At 36.0% G+C, this 13,631-nt stretch overlaps 1 protein-coding gene across 7 annotated transcripts in view; it reads right to left on the reverse strand.

Moving 5' to 3' along the window:
• Positions 1-13,631, reverse strand: part of NLGN1 (neuroligin 1) — an 841,421-nt gene that overhangs the window by 676,423 nt on the left and 151,367 nt on the right. For 4 of the 7 annotated variants that reach the window (XM_044771088.2, XM_014866855.3, XM_070509426.1 and 1 more), the window contains exon 1: positions 5,618-6,263. The exons of the other annotated variants lie outside the window; for them this stretch is intronic. The gene's annotated coding sequence lies outside the window, so the exon portion shown is untranslated. Of the gene's footprint in view, positions 1-5,617; positions 6,264-13,631 lie in introns of those variants that run through there. 7 annotated transcript variants of the gene reach the window in all.

The raw sequence follows: 13,631 nt of genomic DNA on the forward strand, positions 1-13,631 counted from the left end.
GATTTATGTTAAGAAAAAATTAAAAGCAAAAATGAAGACACCAAGGATGAAGCAAGAGGTTCCATATTTAGTTGTTAGCACCCAAGGCCCGAACCAGCTCTCTTCATTCATTTAACAAATACTTATTGGTCACAGTAATGTGCCAGGCACTGTTCTAGGTGCTAGAGAGAAACACACACAACTTGAAAAATCAGACAGAAATCCCTGCCATCCAGGAGGTTACAGAGACCACCACTACTGTATTGTTTCAGTAAGCAAAATGTTTTACCTTCCTATATTCCATAGCTCCTCAGATGTTATTACTAAAGACCACAGCTGTAAATAATAGGAACTTTTGGCATCCATCTCATACTAATATATGCATTAGAACACTTGGCACAGTTAAAGAGGTAATGAAACTGGTGACTTTTTTTTTACCCGTCAGAAAAAGGATAGATAACACTGTCACTTGTGTGTAAAGTTTTGGACAGCTAAGTAATATAGACTTAAATCAAAAATGACAGATGCCCTGACTTGAAACATAATGGTTACTGAAGTGAACCTTTATTCCTTTTAGCTTTGTGGTTAACTATTAAATGGCTCAAGTATTATTTTCAGGTACGAGTATTGTGACAACTGTTGGTCGATGTCATATGCAGTAATCAATGTTGTCCTGGTCGGTTCTGTCATAAAAGGAATGGTTGTCCTATCAGGGAAACTTATGCTAGTGATAATCCCAAATTGGTTTTTAGCCAATCAATATTCATTGGTTTCATGTGTGACCTTGTTGAATTTCCAAGCATAGTGAGTATGCCATATGACAATATGAAAGTATTCACCATAACTATTTTTAAAAAGGCAACAAGAATTTTCAATTCATTTTGAAATGTGACAACGAACCTCTTTTTTCCTGAAGACTCAACATTCATTGAGTGTGTTGAGGAAGAAAAAACTACTGTTACACATAAGTGATGCCAAACATCTGTGTGAAGAATAAATTAGTGTATCAACTGGATGTTTCCAAAAAGGCAGTTGAAGAACATATATAAAACCTTCATATTACTGCCTGACTTCTTCACTCTTTCCAGAATGTATCTATGTTAGTTAGATACAGACAAAATGTAAGAAAACCACATTCTAAGAAAATATTTGCCAAATATTCCATCTCCTCCCCAACTTCTGCACCCACATCCATGACGTCCACCAAATAAATAAGTAAGCAAGCAAATAAAGAAATCTACCTATTTTCTAAATTATGCCAAAATTAAACAGAATTATAGGTACAGGTAAATGGATCCATAAGCAGCTCTTACTGAAGCACCGCATACCTAAGGGGATGGCAAGGGCTTGGGCAGTTAGCTCTAACTGCAGACATATGTGGTATTAGAAAAGTAGGCTACAGAAAAAGGAAAGGTTACTGTGTGGCCCGAATCAAGGGAGCTCATATTATGTACAAAAGTGTAGCTGGATACGCAGTTAAAATACTAAACTAAAATTGCTATAGAAACCAGAGAAAAGTGAAAACACTGAAAAAGTATATATTCTTCGATTTCATAAGTCAAACCCAAGCTCACCAAGCTAAAGGCAGGTCTTAAGATGTCAACTGCTTTAAGTAGGTCTAGTCTCAGCCTGGAATTTTATTTCCTGTGATGTCTCCCCGTGGTTTCTGATTTTACATCTATAGCAGTAACTTAACTTGCATTTGTTCCAAAATGAATTTCATGCTCAACTTGTTTTTCTTAATTAAACTTCCTTTAGCAGTCCTTAATATGTGTATTATTAAAACTCATTAGTCCCATTCATGCTTGCCTGTCATTTTTTGGCTACACATTCATATATTGAAGTGCTCTGTTGCTATATACAGGAAGAAAATTTAATAATAAATATGAGGACTTGAACGTTTTATGAGTGTCAGGATGAGAGAGTGCCTGCAAGGCCCATAAGGTTTCACACAAAAGAGGCATTACTGCTAAAGCTAACACGCTGACACATCTCTGATCTGTAAAGTCTGCAGTAATGGCAGCAGTAAAACGGTTTGCCATTGACTAGAATTTCTCTTACACGCAACGGAAATAGGCACAGAAGAGATTATATTGACTGTTATAAAAAGAATTCATATAAAATCCCCCAAAAGTTTAATGTCTAATAATTTCAAATGCCTGGAGTGATTTACTAGTTTTCTCTGACTTCAGTTAAGCTTAAAGTTGGCAGTCTTTCTCTTTCACACAGGTTTGCTACCAAATCGGTGTGGTTTTTCCTGTGCGGGGGCAGGGATTCCTGTGGGCAGAGATAATTCATGTCCTTTTATGGCAACACAGCAATATTTAACATTGTCAATATGATTTCATTAATAACAAAACAAAATGATCACACTTGTTACTGGTAAGGAATCATTCTTCTTAAAAACAGTTGAGAACGTTGCTATTCCACAAGATTAAAAGGTTAACTATTTCAAAACGTTTTGAATTATCTTTTAAAAGGATGCCCTGGATTCATCACAAGTATTCACTATGTTAATTTTTTATTTTTCTGGGCTTTGCAAATTTGAGTATTAAAAATTAAAATGCTATATCAGCTGAAACAATTTTTTTTCGTTTCTCAATAAAGCAAAAGAGATGGAAGATTTGCATTTGGGGATGCCATGTATTAAATTTCAACAAATCATTAAAAAAGGAGTACCCTTTTTATTTTGGTTTCAATTAAGAGTGTGTAGTAATTTCCTTTAAAAAAATCAGTTAATGCAGAATAACATTTAGCTGTATTTAACTCTCTCAAAATCATAGAATGAAGCTGCAGCAAATGTGTTGGCTCCCAAAGGTGAGGCCAGTTAGAACTCAGGAGAGGCTTTTGAGGGAGAGGGGCAGCTGTCAAGCAGAGCTCCACTGAATACAACATCACTTTTTCCACAGTGATAAGCTTTGGGGAATCCACTGCTATTTCTTGGCACATACATTAGGAACTGTGCCTGCAATTTTCAGGGCTAATTGAGAGATTCCATCCCTTTACCTCAAACTACCACATTTTGTGTTATTCTGAAGCAAAACTGGAACTGATAAAGGCCACCATGTTCTTTTTCAGAATCATGACCAAAAAAAATGTATTTGGGTAACGTAGAGCAAAATGTAATTAATTTTCTAAGTGAACTCTTCAGGTCTTTCAATAGTTCTTAAAGTGATCCATTCTACTAGTGGAGAGTATTTATGTAAGTGGGTACTTCCTTCACTTACTGGCTCCAGCTTTAAACTTTTGTGGTGTGTAATTTTGTTTATTTTTATTTCCATTGTATTGACGTTCCGAAGTGGATCTACTACCTACAAAGTTTACCAAAGTTTTGTGTAGGAACTGCTTGTAGAAACCAAACAGTAAGCCAAAGTTTCCCCCTTTGGATTTTCACTGCCAAAACAGAATGGAACAAGGGAGAAGAAGGTATTGATTATTCTTGACAGAGAAAAATATTGTTCAGCCATGACAAGGGCACTTTAAGCAGAGTCTTCTGCTTTAGCACTATGGCACACCCATGACCACTGGTTCAATGGTTGTGAAATGTGCAAATTAACTTAGAAGAGGATGTCCTTTTTCATGTTTCATATTCGCCATCTACTTTTATATCAACATTATATTCTCTACTAGCCTAAAAAGAGAAGTCCCAGCCCACCTGCCATTCACCTTCAATATTTATTTACGATTATCATCTAATACATTATTTGCTAGCTGTCTTTTTTTTATTAATTTAAACTTTGAAAAAAGATGTTAAATATTCCTGGACTGTGTGGCTAGGATCAGTGGCTAGAATGTACCAACACACAGAACATCCATTCCTCTAGTTCACTCTGCACGTTAACCATGTGACTTGGAGCTGCTTAAAAAAAAAGGTAAACCCAGCCTCTCAGATACCTCCTTAAAACTAACAATTGGGCTTGTAGAAACGACGTCTTTCTACTTTTTCCTCTTTAGACAAACTTACACAAAATCTGCAGAAATAGGAAGTATCTAAATTTTCCACTATAGAATTCTTGGGAGACAAAAGTTTTATATTTTGCTATTTAATCTTAAAAAAGAAAAAGGAACGGCATTGTGCTTGTTTCAGAATTTACGTTTAGGAAACACACATACACACGCAAATCCAGGAAGAAAGTTTGGCTTTTGTTTTAAAATCAGAATGTCTGATGGATCCGGAATTCCTGAAATCAGTACTAGGACCACAGTGCTTCAGATGACATTGAAGAGTTGCCTTTCGATGAGTTTTCTTTCTTCATTATATGAAGAAATATACAATATGAATATAATGAAGAGGCTTCAATGCTAAAACAATAGCGGTATCTACATGTATTTCATAATCTGTAAACAGAAACCCCTGAAAAAACGTTTGATGCTTTTCTTTAAAAGATGAAATTGTACAAAATTAAATTATTTTATATCTTAACAATTATCTATTTCCATTTTATTCGAATGCATTTGAATGTCTCAAGCTTCAAAATTTAACGAATTGGCCATAAAATAGAAAAAGCCAACTAAAATTATGATGTTGAGGTGTCAGAAGGTATATGGGGGGCCGGTGTTCATTACCTATTTAACATACCTATATACATATTTTAAATAAATCATTTCTTTATAGGTAATTGTTCTGAACCTATGTGGACTCCAAAAGTGGTTCAAAATAATATGCTTTTCTGGATTCCAAAGCGACTTTTAGTTTCCTAAGTCAATTAACATTCACTCATTTGAGTGATTAATTTTCATTACAATTGCTGAAAGTGATTTTGCTGCCGCAAATAAAGATGAGTTTTTCTTAAGAGCTACAAAATAAAATTAAAAAAATAAAAAAGAATTTCCCTGAATTCAGCAGCAAGAAAATGTCCGGGAACGCGCGCGCACCGCTCAGTCGGAGAGAAAAGCCAGTAAGTGGCGAGGCAGCCGGGGTAGGATGCATCAGAAATGCAGCCGGCTGCCTGGCGCACTCGCCAGCCTGGGCCCGCGGCAGAAAGGCTGCAACGCCTTCCTGGACTCGTCCAACTTGAAGAAAGTTACCTCGGACTGTATTATGCAAAGTCGTGCAAGTGAATTACAAGACAACATGTGTGGCCAGTCACCCACTCCTACTGTCTCTATCCGATGCAGTGACCCTGTAACCCTTTAGTGTTCGGCTGAGAGAAGGAGGAGGCGGGAAGGGGGAAGGGAGAAGGAAAGGGAGGGAGAACGAGACAACATGAAAACAGCCACTTTCCCCTGCAAAATTCCCCCAGAAGCCCAGACAGCCACGAAACCTCCGCCGAGGCAGCAGCGATTTCTACTCGGGCTTTTCCCCTCCACATGCAGGTTTTCCAAGGCATCGCTGCCTCCTCTCCTTAAAGTATCACTAGGAGAAAGCACTGGATCCAAGAGGGATCTCCCGACAGAGAGACTTTCAATGCAAAGTTGAGAGCTTGGAGGATTGCTTGGCTTCCTCATCGACGCCACAAAATAAGGTTTTTAAGCACGATCTAGGTAGTAGCTCCCTAGCGATCCGCCGGGAGATGCGTGAGGTGGTTTTCATCCCCCCTTCTCTTCCCATTTCACAGGCACCGCGACCGCAGCCCCTTCGGCGCAGCGGCACACAAACCCAGGCAGCCCCCTCCCAATAAAAGACCCCCAAACTTACCCTCAGCAAGCTAAATCCACAGACGAAGCCCCTTCATCTTCCCCCAGTCCCCTTCCAATAATTCAAGGAGACAGTTTCTCCAACACTTCGCCGTCAAATTCAAGCTGAATTGGTCAAAGTATTTACCAGTTTCTAGGCGCTTTTTGGGAATCTCGAGCACTCGGTAATTCTTGTTTCAGAATTCAAGATGCTTCATTTTTTTTTCCTTCTTTAAGCAGCCGCAACACCAGTTTTGCGCCCCCCGCCCCCCCTTTTATTCACCCACGGACACTTCCAAAACGTGTCGATTGATCCTTTCTTCTCTCCAGATGCAACCAGGATCCAGAATCCTCGGGACCCAAAGCCACCTCCATATAAATCCGACCATCAGGCAAGAAATACAAATGGTCAAACAACGTTACTTCTTTCAGCTGCAATCAGATAATCCTACTAATCCAATAGATTTATCTCGATTGGAAATTGACCTCAAAAATGAATCCTCGGCGCTGATGTCCAGTAGAGCGATTTCGCAGCCCCGTCCGGGTGACGGAAAGAACTGTGGTTTCTTTCTTTCTTCTTTTTTAAAATCTTTTTGGATTCTGGGTGCACTGTTCGCAAAAAAATGCCGAGGACCCTGGTTTTCCCCTAATATAGGTTTCTACTCCAAATCGGTGCAGGATGAAAAATGGTACAAAGATACCCCTAGTGGCTCGAGGTGATATTACAGGGATCTCACTTTTTTTTTTTTTTTTAATCTCCTCTCTTCACCTTTTTTTTTTTCTCTCCCCCTGTAGATAACTGGCTGCTGTAGTAGTTAAACAAGAAGGCGGCTCAACTGAGATTAACATGAATAGTATATGACTACTTGAAAAAAATCGTCTGATCGTTCTTCTTTGTTTTAGTTTAAAGACGGAATCTTCTGTGCTTCTGTCTCCCCACTATTCCATCTTTTTTCTACAGAATTTTCCCCCATGGCATTTAGAAGCCAAAATGCCAATTTGAGGCAGCTAGTGATTTCAAAGCAAATATATTTGTTTCCTGAGTAACTACAGAGATCAAAAGAAGCCTCAGTCTTCCTGAGAAATTGTTTTTAGAAAAAGCCCTAGCATTTTGCTTTCTTTAAAGGAATATGACTGCATATATGTACATAAATATTTAGACAATCTCTTCTCATTTTGGACTTTTGGTGTTCATTCAGCAGAGCAGAGGATGGCTGCTGAGAGCCTGTGGTTGAAGAGCGAGCCCTAAGGGTCATGCTAGAAGCCTCAATGCTCCTTACCTGAATCCTCTGCAAGTCAATGAGTCAAGATTACTACTAGCATTTGCGACAGCTTTTAGAGAAAAAGAGCCAAGGCAATGAAGTTCAGGACTCCATTTTCATAAGCAATATTTCATAAACCTTATTGTGCCTACCAATAACCCAGGAATCTTTTAAAAATAAGGATTCTGATTTGGTAGGCCCAGGAAAGGGATGAGATTCTGCATTTCTAACAAGCCCTCTGACCACACTGATTATCAAGGGCCTAGTAAACTCCAGAAGTTGGATTCACTTTCATGCTGGTGAGTAGAGTAGCTGCAAAGACTCCACGATCTTCTTTCTTGACTGACTAAATAATTAGGCCTTTGTCAGTGTATGAGCTGTTAAGGAATCCAGAAACCTTCCTTCTACCGCTGATTTTGCTATTAATTGGCTACGCGACTTTGAGCAGTCACTTTTTGGCCTATGGTTAACTTATCTATTAAAATTAAAGAGCAAACCCGAATAAATTAACAGATATGCCTGTTCTTGGATGGGAGACTCGATACTGTATATTAAGCTCTAAAATTAGTGTAATTATTATTAAAAGCCCACTGTAGTTTTTCACGGAACTTGAAAAGTTAATTCTAACATGCATCTGCAAGAGCAAAGAGTCAAAACTTGTCAATACAATTTTGAAGAACAAAGATGGGGAATTTCCATATGAACTATTAAGGCTTAATACAAAATGACAGTAATTGAGGCGATGCTGCTTTGGTCCCGGGATAGAAATTAGTCTGATGGAATAGAACAGAGGGCTGAGAAATATAGCCCTGCATTTATGGAAACTTGATAAATAACAGGTGGCACTAGAGAGCAGGGAGGAAAGATGAATTATTCAGACAATAGATTAGGCATGTGAAAAAATTATAATACCAGCTCTCAACTTTATACCTAAATGTGTAGGATAAAGAGTTAAAGATGCAGAGCAAAATTTAAAAACTTTTAGCATGAAATAGCTTTATGATTTTAGGTAGACAGGAAGAGAGGATTTATTAAACATTAAGACATAAAAAATGAAGTTCATAAGGGAAAAATATTAAATTTGATATATTAAAATTGAAAATGTATGCACAGCAAAAAAGTCAAAGCATAGACTGAGAGAAGTATTTGTGATGCATATAATCAAGAAAGGATTAGTATCCAAGTACATAAAGATTTTTTATAAATCTATAAAGATAGAAAATATGAGAGGAAAAATGAGCCAAGAAGGTGAACAGTCAGTTGACAAAAGAGGAAACTCAATGTCTAATAAACAGCTGAAAAAGATACTCAATTTCCCTAGTTGTTAGAGGAATGCACGTTAAAATGATGCGATATCACTTCACAGCTATAAAATTGGCAAAAATGGTAAGTCCAGGGATACAAAATATTGACGAGGAGGTGAAGAAACCATGGAGAATATATAACAGTACAGCAACTTCAGAGAGCAGATTAGTGACAGCTGATGAGTCTCATATCCTAAAAGCCAGTCTCTCCACTCTTGTGTCCTTCTCTATGTCCCTACACATGTACGGGAAATACCTGTTGCAGAATTACTTGTAAGAACAAAAAAAAGGGGTGGGAGGATAATCTAAACACCTTTGGATAAATAAGTGGGCAAATAATTTATAGAATATTCACATACTGTGATATTAGATGCAGTAAAAATAAAAAAATGAATGCCCTACAGCTACTTGAGTTAGCATGAATGCATCTCAAAATGCAGTGTGGAGCAGCAACGGCAAAAGCAGGTTGCAGAAAGATACTTGTGGGATGATACCCTTTATGTATCAAGTTTAAAAACATGCAAAACAATTACATCTATTATTTTTGAGCATATGTATATGCAGCAAAAGCACATAAACATGCACGATAATGATAAACATGAAATTCATGGTAGAGGTTATTTCTGGGAAGAATGGAGGTTAATGAAATTGGGAAGACATCACAGTTGAAGCAAGACAGCTTCAACCAAATCCTCAGTGCTGTATTTCTCAGGCTGAATCTTGAGTGCACAGGTGTTTATATTACATATAAATTGTTTGTACGCCTGAACTATTTCATTAAAGTGAAATATTTAAACTAGATGAGTTCTATGAACCCTTCCAGTATTCAAAAACTTTCTAATTAGAATAAGTGTATGCAGAAGTGAAAACAAGTAGTATGGGAGTTCAGAATTTCATAACGTGCTTTCTATACAGAGATTTTTAAAAATCTGTAGTACTTTATATTTCTAAGAAGTGGAAATAGATAAATGCTTATTTATTTCTATAATTGTTATGAAAATTTCCAGCTAGCAAGCAAAAATCACCACCTACATGAGAAAAATATGGTTGAAATAGGGAAAAAATATATAACTTCCACCTAGCTCTTGTATTTTCCTTTGATCTCACATATAGTAACAGGGCCTCTGAAATTGTCAAACAGGCAATCAATCGATCATGTTCAGTTCTGACCAGTTAACTTGAAATCATTGAAGCCAGAGTAGCCCTAAGTCAAACAACAAAACAAAAGAAGATTCTTCCAGAATATTTAAAATACGTATGGAAATTCAAATAGGGAGGATTTGTTGATGTGAAATATGAGAACTGGAAATCTCATTTCAAAGACATTAGACATTTTTTTCCCATAATTCATGCAAAACAGGAGAAGATATCAAATATTAGGAAACAATTTTTTTAGAGCCCAATCTTAGAATAAAATGAGCTATATTAGCAGTTAATAACACTCAACACACACTGAATTCAGGAATGATGCCTGGACAAATCATCAAACAATCAATTTTCAACCATTTAGAATAGTGTTTCTGGGCAATAACCAAAGTAGCTTTGTAATAAAGAAACAGCGAGAAGACAATTTAATTTCCCTTGATGATAGAACAGACATGAGAGAAGTAGATGTAATATTTCTGAAATTTGGAGAGGCTGACATGTTTTCCAGCAACCACTTATTGAATACCCCCTGCATACTGGGCACAGAACAAAGCCTATCACAGAAGAGTTGAGTTTAAAACAAACCATCGCCACTAACCCTTAGTTTGCTATCGATGATTGATTTGTTACTTGTAAATGGTTAGTAGTCATTTTGATTAATACTTCACCATCCATTCTGAAGAGATATTAGATATTAGTATAGAACTGAAGGTCCGTTTTCAGTGCGTTTGTGTACAAACTGGTTTGACAGGTTAAGGTAGTCAATGAAGGAGGAAGAATAAAAGAAGGAGCAGTAGAAGGATGAGGATAAAATATGAATCATACTCATTTCTCTCCCTGGTGATTTACTTTACAGAAAGGATAGAAACTTACTTAATCTTTGTATCTCTCAGAGTATAAATGATTAGTGAATGAATGAGATAGATCAAAGAGTGAAACTAGTTGATACATGAAGAAAACAAATTTATTCTCTATGTTGGATGATCTTGCTAATCTCTCTTCAGAAAATGAAATTAATAGAAGTGGGAAGTAAAAAATTACTATGACTAACAATAATGGGAAATGAAAGGCCAAAATTGGCAAACTTGAGTGCCAACTGGAATATAGGATTCCAATTTGATTATGTCACTAAAATTACAGCTGGCTAAAACCCATGGTAGAATTACACATCCTATTTTGGTTTCTATACTGTAAACAAATGAAAAATGATTGATTAATACCAAATGGATCATGCAAAGGAATGGCATGATTCTACAAAAAAACAGATAAGTATTTAATTGCTGCTTTTAATGCAAAAAAACTCTTGATGATAAGAAGATTGTGCTTTTTCTTTTTGGATAATTGATATAAAAGCTCGCTTTTTATGACCAGGTCAAATCAATTAAGTTCTGGTTGGTAGTAAACATTTTAGGATGTTATGAAAGATTAGCGCTTTTGTCTGAAAAAAATTAAATAACTTTGTAAAACAGATTTCTAAAGCAAGACTTGGGAAAAATATTCCTCTACCATCTTTAGAACTCCCCTGATAGAACCTCATTTTAAGTGCTCAAGACTTGAATCTAAATGAATGGCCATTGGGAATTATGAAAGGCATAAAAATAAAAAGTGTTGCAACATTACAAGGCCTGAGTACTGCAAAGGTGGCTATTTGTAAAGAGGTTCTTTCTACAGGGAAGAATCTGCTCACACAATCCTGCTTAATTAGAAAAGTCTACTTAAGACACTTGACTGATACTAAATATTTCAGATATGTATTGGGAGAACACACCTGCTTGAATGCTAAATTTACCAGATGCATCTTTATATTTTATGGTTTGAGGGTTTGTAAGGGAAATCGAGACTAGATATTTTGGGATGAGACTGTCACATAGAGAAATGAGACTTCTTCATTAAGGTTGGTTGGAGACACTGAAACATATTTTCAAAGTTTGGGGACTTAAATCAGAAATAAATCCAGATTTTCAAAACAAACTTGAATCATTTTGAACTGTTAAAAACTTCCAAATGTTGGTGCCATTATCCTAATAATTAAGAATTTGTTTTGTTTCTGAAGGACCTCTTTGTTTTTGACATCTATAATTTATACTTACATTTAGTTGGTACAATTATTCTTTACTTAAAGATACATATATTTTCAATTTCTAAGATTTTAGCTGTTAATAGTTTAATACATTATTTTGCTGAATATTTTATTTTAAGATATAGACTTTTATATATTTGTGAGATTAAGTAGTATTTATTCTGACCCTCTAATAACCTCATAGCATAGTCTCTTTATATTTTAGCTGCTTTTGACTCCATCATACCATAATTGATTTTTGTTTTTAGAGGAAGATTAGCCCTGAGCTAACATTTGTGCCCATCTTCCTCTATTTTTTTTTTGTATGTGGGACGCCTGCACAGCTTGGCTTGATAAGTGGTGTGTTGGTCTGCGCCCAAGATCTGAACTGGTGAACCCTGGGCTACCAAAGCAGAGTGCGTGAACTTAACCACTGCGCCACGGGGCCAGCCCCTCATGATCAATTTTAATCTACTGCAACATAGTCTAGAATGTGTTAAGTTATATAAAATGATTTTCAATATTCCTTTAGTACTGAATAAATAAAACAGAAAACCATCCTATTGTACATCATCCATTAAAGCTTAGTGTATAACATAAGTCTATGTTTCCAGTATTAGCAACATTTATTGTAAAATTTGACCTGATTATAGAAAAGCCATGAGAAAATTAATGTTCTGTAGTTCAAGCTGGAAGAGGAAATTTTTGATTATATCCCAATGGCATTGCCATCTCATTGACTTCACAGACATGGGTTGGGTACTATTCCTTCTCTGGATAGAATTTTATGCTAATTACACAATTAAAAGTAAACATTAGCCTGAATTTTCATTATTGTTCACTTAGCAATTTAATGAGCATCATCTACCTGTCCGAAAATATTTAGTTCTATAATGTCCTAAAATGTTAAATAGAGGAGATCTTTAAATGAGATCTCCAAACGGAATGAATCTCTCTGTCTTTGCGTGTGTGTGTGTGTGTCTGGGTCACTTTCTCTCTCTCTCTCTCTCTGTCTTTCTCAGAACCTCTAAGCACATAAATCTGCCACCTTAGTTAATTTTTGATTATTTACATCAACTTGGGAATTATGTCACAAATATTTCAAAAGGATGAGTTTTCCTAAAATCACTTGTATTTTGTTTTAGAACTTATTTTTTTATTTTACATGGATGAAATTATTTCTGATGACCTGGAAACAAACAATAGAATGATGTAATTAAATATAATGATAAAACCATATTATACTCAATGCATAAGAAGTTGTTCAACCTTTTAACCATCCATTCTAAAAATCATGACCTTCAGCCTAAGCATTGTGGCTTTTTCTCTAAAAATTTCCAAAATATCCCTAGAGATAAGCAAGCTACTAAATGATGTTTTGTTATAAAAAGAATGAAATCTTGACCCTTTATTTCTAAACTGTACTAGGATGGAGGGAGATAAGAAAAGAGGGAAAAATACTAATTTCTTAAAAATAGTTGCTTAAATTAAGTTATTCAGAGAAAGTAATGCCAAAAAAGTTCAAAGTAAGGTTTGTCATAAGTCACAAAGTGTGACAGACTACCAGGGTAGATAGTTTATATGTTAATAGAAAGTTTACCTATTATATTATATGATGGAACAAGAGTATAATTCTTGGCTATGGGCAATATATTAAAACAATTCACAATTCACATCCTCATTATTCACAAGTCTGATAAAAGATATACGAAACATCTTACAGCTGAAAGTAGTTCTACAAGGACTTGAACTAATTATTAAAATAAGTAGAGTATGTTTGAACTATGGCCCAAAGAATTGCAGTTTTATGGTCCTTGTATAGACTCCAAAGATCTCCTTTTGCTAAATAGAAAAAAACCCAAGGAGGCAAATGACTGATGTAACTAAAGTCAAATTGAGGTCAGCGGCACTGCTAGATGAGAAGCCGTTGCACCATGCTACTTCAGACTTGCTGCTTTTTATGTTTGGTTGTCCGTATTAAAGTGATATTGTTCTTAAAGTATTTGAACACAATAAAATTTTTTAAATTGCAAACAAACCAAACAAACCAAAAAAGCACTAAATGTACTTAGTGTAGTAAGCAGGATCATGGTTGTCCAAAGAAGTCCAATTCCTAATCCTTGGAATCCATGAATATGTTACCTAACATGACACAAGCCAATTTGCAGATGTGATTAAGTTAAGGGTCTTGAGATGGGCCCAATGTAATCACAAGGGTCCTTATCAGAGGGATGCAGAAGAGTCAGAGTAAGAGATGTGATGACA

This window comes from Equus asinus, chromosome 5, assembly GCF_041296235.1.
Source record: "Equus asinus isolate D_3611 breed Donkey chromosome 5, EquAss-T2T_v2, whole genome shotgun sequence".
Lineage (NCBI taxonomy): Eukaryota > Metazoa > Chordata > Mammalia > Perissodactyla > Equidae > Equus > Equus asinus.